This window comes from Pinus tabuliformis, chromosome 1_1 (genome assembly GCF_031772625.1).
Source record: "Pinus tabuliformis cultivar Carrire ecotype Pingquan chromosome 1_1, CPIR1, whole genome shotgun sequence".
NCBI lineage: Eukaryota > Viridiplantae > Streptophyta > Pinopsida > Pinales > Pinaceae > Pinus > Pinus tabuliformis.
In genome coordinates this window covers 93126861-93133202 of record NC_142297.1, presented here as the reverse complement: position 1 = coordinate 93133202, position 6342 = coordinate 93126861, and positions in this window count along the sequence as shown.

The window sequence follows — 6342 nt, the reverse complement described above, 5'->3', positions numbered from 1 at the left end:
CTACAACTTGAGGGAAAACTTGCTTTCTTGCATGCCATGGAAGCCATAACCCAATCGCATTAAATCACTAAGTCACAAGTTGCAGGCCAATTGCATTATCTCACAAATATTGGTAAAATATGTGATTGGAGAGAAGCCACCACCTGACGTGAATTCAATAGATTAGATTGGGGTGGTGAGGGGCATACGGCGGTGTCCATCCCCCCTTTCAGATCAAAGAGACAAAGGAGCACTTTCTTAGATACACGATGAGACATTGAGGAATGTGTGTGTGTTTGTGTGTTTGAAAAATAAGAGAAGAGGAGTTTGTTCATTAATGGAGCTTTTTGGTCCTAGGTTGGTCATTGGTCACGTGCACGAGATTTATCTCTTAATCTCTCTCACTAGAGAATAGAAGATGTTCAAGCTGAGTGTGGATCTATGGAGAAATGAATGCAAAATACATAGCAATTGTGGAGCTTATTGTTGAGCCCTATGTTTGATTTGAACTATTGCAAAATATGGGTGAAGCTTCTGAATGAGCTTAGTGAAGAGAAAATCACTTTGGTGTTACTGCTAGAGAGTAGTTGATAAACCAATAGGGCAATGGTCTTCACCTCCTAAGTGTCTAGAAAATACTTCAATGTGAAATCCCTTAGAAATCAACCCCTCAGACAGTGCATCGAACTCAAGGGTGGTTAGTGGCAAGAAATTTGCAATGTAGCTGACCTATGGTTGGGTGGAGAGTGGAAGTCCCTACTTTAGTTTCTAGCCACCTTACCATGCACATATAAGTATAATTGTTTATACATGTTGGATTACAGACATGTCATTCCTTGTTGCTTATGATTAATTCATAATCATGTACATCCATGAGTGGGTTCTTGAAACTAAGGGTTATGCTAACAACTAATCAACTTTCTTACGTGCACATGAATATAGACTATATGCTTAAACTAAGTAGTTCATTATCATATGCATTATTTCAATATACCTTAAAAGTCAGTAATTGATTACCTAAATTTCATTGTTGAACTCAGGATTGACAAGTTACCTTATAGGTCTATAGTGGTATTGGATGCTTGAATTATGAAGGTTTCTTCCATACTCGTGAATCAAAACTATCTTATATGTTATAGTGGAAATAAAGTTTCTAGGCTATGGTTTTTAATGATATGTTCATGATGGAAGTCATAAAATATTTGTTCGTTCTCTCTTTTTCTTTACATGATTGTCTCAATTTATAAATAATAACTCAATCATCTCAAGAGGGTTTGTAATGCTTGATAGTCGGGTTGTTGTTTTCTTTCAACATTCATGTCACTGGATCAATTCCCTTTTGGTGTTATGAGCCATGCACACTTATTCTTTGTATACTAATTATTTTTCCATTTTTACCCTCATATTATAAATCATTGAACTTAAACATTTTCCATAGCCCCCCATGGGCTATTTCCCCGGGTTATTGTATCCTCTGGTCATTAGGTTCCTAGACCACTAGAGGGGTTAAGCAAACAATATTTGCAAGGGAAGGTATGATAACAATGGGTCTATGGATTAACACAAAAATAAGATGTATATGACCCCAAAGGTTCCACAAAACCTTGCCACCAACCATTGGACCCTGGGACAATTGTGTTAATATTTATGCAGAAAGCGCGAGGTTGATGGGATGATATCGACCATTGAGCATCGACTATGAAATGGAAAAGTGAGTGGGGAGTTGACTCAACATGACATAGATTAGGGGTGGGACTTACCAGGCTCACATTCCTTTGGGCCTCTAGTATTTTTGAAAAACATCAAGTGGAGAGTGGGATCAGGGTGGAACCCTGGAAATTAGAAGTATGCCATCACTCATTGGCCATAAAAATTATGTGCATGAGGAAGTAAGGAATCCATCGATGTTAAGGCGTTAATATGATATGGACCAATGGGTTCCACCTAAGCTCTCAAAACTCAGACCTCGAAATTTTCAAATAAAGGTTGGAGTAGAGGGAAGGTCGAGAACCTAATGCTAAAAAAATGTGGCCTATGGTGATGTGGCTTGGGGGTGGACCCTACTCTCGGGTCTCGGATCTATGAGCTTAGAATTTTCTAATTGAGGTTGGGTTAGAGGGAAGGCTGAGAACCCAATGTCGAGATAACGTGGCCTACGATTATGTGACTTGGGGGTGGACCCAACTCTTAGATCTCATACCTTGGACCTAGAATTCAACATTTTCCACTTGTGGTTAGAGTAATGAGGAGAATGAGAAACTGATGTCAAGATGACATGTCTTAAGGTGACATGGCTTGGGGGTGGATCTTATTGGGATCACGGGTCTTCCAGCCACCAGGATTTTTAAGGAACTATGTAGAGAGCAGGACTAGAATTCCAGTGGTTTTTCCCCAAACTTAAAGTTCAAATGAGGAAAAATCACTCTAAATGGCCCACACACATGGAGAGTGGTATCACCCTTTCACCGATGACATTGTGTTAAAATTTGTGCAAGTTAACTAGGTGAAATCTATGACAACCGTTAGACCAAGGGACTTTGCTTGATTGAGATTGATTGAGGGGGGCCTCTCATGGTTGATGTTTAACAAGTAGGGGGGTGTGGTTTTGATCAACACTAACCCGTCCATTTTTTATTGATGAATAAGAATAATTGAAGTGCCCCCGTTCCCCAAATTTGAAATCATTGTTGGAGGGTTTCATGTTACCAACTGTTTTGGTCAAAGTGGTTTCATACCCCAACGCGACGTAAAATAGCGTAGGTGACCCAATGGATTGGTAAACTACCACAACAGTTCTGCATAGGCTATGCAAGAGCTATGTGGGTGCCATGTAGAGATCCATGGAATGACATGGATCTTTTTAATTTGGTCAACTTCTAACAAGAAAAACTTGTGATCTGGAGAGTGGTATCACCTTTTCATCCATGAAGTTATGTTAAATTCCATTCAAGTTAACCGAGCGAAAACTATGATAGCTGTTTGATAAAGGGACTTTTCACGATCAAGATTGATTGAGGGGGACCTCTCATGGTTGATTTTAACAAGTGGCGTGGAGGGGCGGGGGGGGGGGGGGGTCACGTGGTTGGGATAAACTCTTACCCATTTGTCTTTGATAGATGACTGAGAATAATTGAGGTTCTCCCCTTCCCCAAATTTGAAAAAACTATTGGAGGGGTGCTTGCTATCAAACCCTCTTTTTATTTTGACATAAGAGAAAACGAAAATCATAAACAAATTTTTTATTGGTTTTCTTAAAAATACAAAAAAATTGAAAAATTATACAAAAACATCAAAAAATAGTTTTGTAAGTTGGAGGCCAGAATCATAAAAAAATATTTTCAGACTACCCAACCTCTCGACCTCCCAACTATCTGACTATGAGGTCGGGCCAACTCCCAATCTTCTTAAGCATTTTCTCCCAACCCTCCAACTTCTAGACTACCCAACTTATGATCAACACCCGACTCTTGTGTAGTAGGGGCCGAGAAAGAATAAAACCTTTTAACAAATAAAAAACTTTCGACCACCCGATTGGCCACTGTTTATTTCCCCAAAAACAATAATATTTTTTTATTCAATTTGCATGCATTTCATCTTTATTTGATTGAAATGAATTGACTTTAAAAATAAACTCTTCAAACTTAATGGATTCATTTAGATATCGATAATAAATTTCTTTGATGCTATCTCGATTTACAAAAAACACAATTCGATTACATAGTGGGAAGTCAATGAATGAATTAATTCACACTATCTTTGAGTTTTAATCAAAAAAATAAAATCATAACTCCCCAAAACATTTTTTTAATGTTGTTTCATTCTCTTCAACCTGGTTCAAAGAAGCTTGAGTTAAAGAAATACAATACCAAGTTGTAGAAATTTTGTGTAAGCACGCTGAAATTGGAAAGGATTCTTATCAGAATTTCAAATTTTGATTAGACGTAGCTTATATATGTTCTATTTTCTGTTCACATGACATACAATGGGGAAGAAAGGAAAATCTCCAGTAGCAAAAAAAAAAAGTGGAGCAGGTAAAGGAGAAGCTCAAAGAAATAGAGAATCCATAGCCACAGGAGATCAACGTCGGCCCATTCCTCATCTCCGACTCCACTTACAAGACCCAAAAAGAAGTTACGATGAGATGGGAGGAAATATTTTGTTTCTTTGAAGATAGAGGATGGTTAAAAATGCGAGGGCTTCTCAAACAAAAAATAAATAGTTGGAGGGTATTAGAAGAGTAGAGTTACACAAGGTAGCTACTAGGGCCAGAATATTCCCTTATTGTGATATGATTTTATGGATTTTTTCTCATGCGGATATCTCAACCCAAACAGTATCAGACCATAAAAAAATTGTCATAGTCTCTTGGAAAACAAAAGTTTTGTCGACCATCTATAATCTCAGTTCCCCATAAATCCAATTTAATGTTGATTATATTAAGAATTTCAAAAACATTGTTTTCAAAAAATGCGGTGAAAATGATGACAGAGTAATTGAAAACTGGCTAAGAGAAGAAAATGAAGGGTTTAAGCTTAAGGCTAATAAGGAATATCCCATCTCTATTTTCAAGAAACCCATAAGATTTCTCATCAAAATGTTAACCCGGTTATATGGAGAGCAGGACCTTGAACATTGTAAAATCAAATGGATTCCAATAATCCATAGTATCCTACATGATGGGAAACATCTCAATTGGGATGAAATTTTGTCACAAAACATTACAGATGCTTTAAAGTTTTCATTAGCGTCTCCCCCTGGCTACAAACACATTTTCTATATGTTTTCTTTCTTAATATATATATTTTATTGTCGTAGTCCCATTTCCCCTCATGAAATGGAACTATCTTGCTGACTAACAACTCCCTATTCAAAATTATGCCCCAATATTGTGGGAGAGAAATTTCAAATTTCATTTTTATGATATTTTCCATTATGTCATGATTCCTTTTTATGAAATCTTGTTTGGTAAAACCCCTCTAAGAATCAATCAAAATATGAAAGAAGGTCTAGAGTCCATTGGTAACTGGTTTGTTGAAGAATTATTTTCCTATATAAGAGTCTATGAGAGTGATGTTGGTCCTCATCTCTTACCCCATTATTGTTGTGGGGGAAAGTATCCAACTCGGAATGACCCTAACCAGCACTAAGGGTGACAGTTCCTTAGCAACAGCTGAAACAAAAGCTATCTAAAGTTTCTTCTTTATGACATGCGAGAGATGGAAAGGATAGATCCACTTACCGATGTCTTGCGCAAATGGTCGATCCAATCTCCTTTGTTTGCCGCTTGCTCCCAGCTCCAAGTCTTTTCACGGGCCCAGCTACACGAGATCCTGCAAATAAGACAAGAAAAGGAAACTACAAGAAGCATGCACGCATAATCGATTCAAGGATTAGCATAAATCAAAGACGCAAGTAAGACAATACACATTGAAACACATGCAAATAGAAGAACCTCAAATGCTTTATTGATATATAGAAGTAAGGTTCAGGCGGTGATACAACCATGAGAGGTCCAATCCAGCATCACCTTCCCGACGGAGAGAAATCTCTTCTTCACCTCCCTCAAGCAATCACCCAATGCTCACAACTGTAAACCAACAGCGATTCTTTGCACTAAATTCCAGCCTCCAGATCCCATGGGATGAGATTCTTATATAGAGTTTTGTAGTGAAGGTAAGTCATCTTGATGTGTGACTTGTTGTCCTCTTCAACTCCAGTTGTTCTTCAGTCCTTGAGTCCACTCGGAGTTTCTACCTTTCATTTGAAGTTTTAGAAGCTCTTAACTCATCATTAGGCGAATCTTGTGAGCCAAGTGTCATTTTAGAAGCTTCCTGGGCACTGGCACATTGAGAAAAGATTCCTCCACATGTCCAAGTACGCCCAACGCAGGTAGCCCTTGTTCTACTTGCTATGCAACGCAGGTAGCCTTTGTTGTACCTGCTATGCAGCGCAGATGCCTAGTGGAGCAGCTGCTTTGATCCAAAATTGACCTGTTTTTGAGTGTTTTTCAGTGGAGAACTGATTTGCAGTGCTGTGGTTTGTTGACCTTGTTCCTCCAAGGGTAAGAACAACATGTTTAGGGACTTTGGATCCCTCAGATTATTGACATTTCATGCTCCATGCTGTAAGGCACAAAAATGTCTATAACAGTTGCCCCCTAAAGTATGAGGTCGTTTATCGGGTGAAATGCTTTATTAGGAGGATCCGAAGTTCATTCAATCGTCGGGAGGTGACCTGTAACAAAATACAATACAATACATTATCTTTTCATACTTTCTTTTCATGATCTAGCTGATGCGGGCATTTCCCATGCTCAGCTTTATAAATACATTTGCTGTACATAAACAGACGATCGTCTGATAA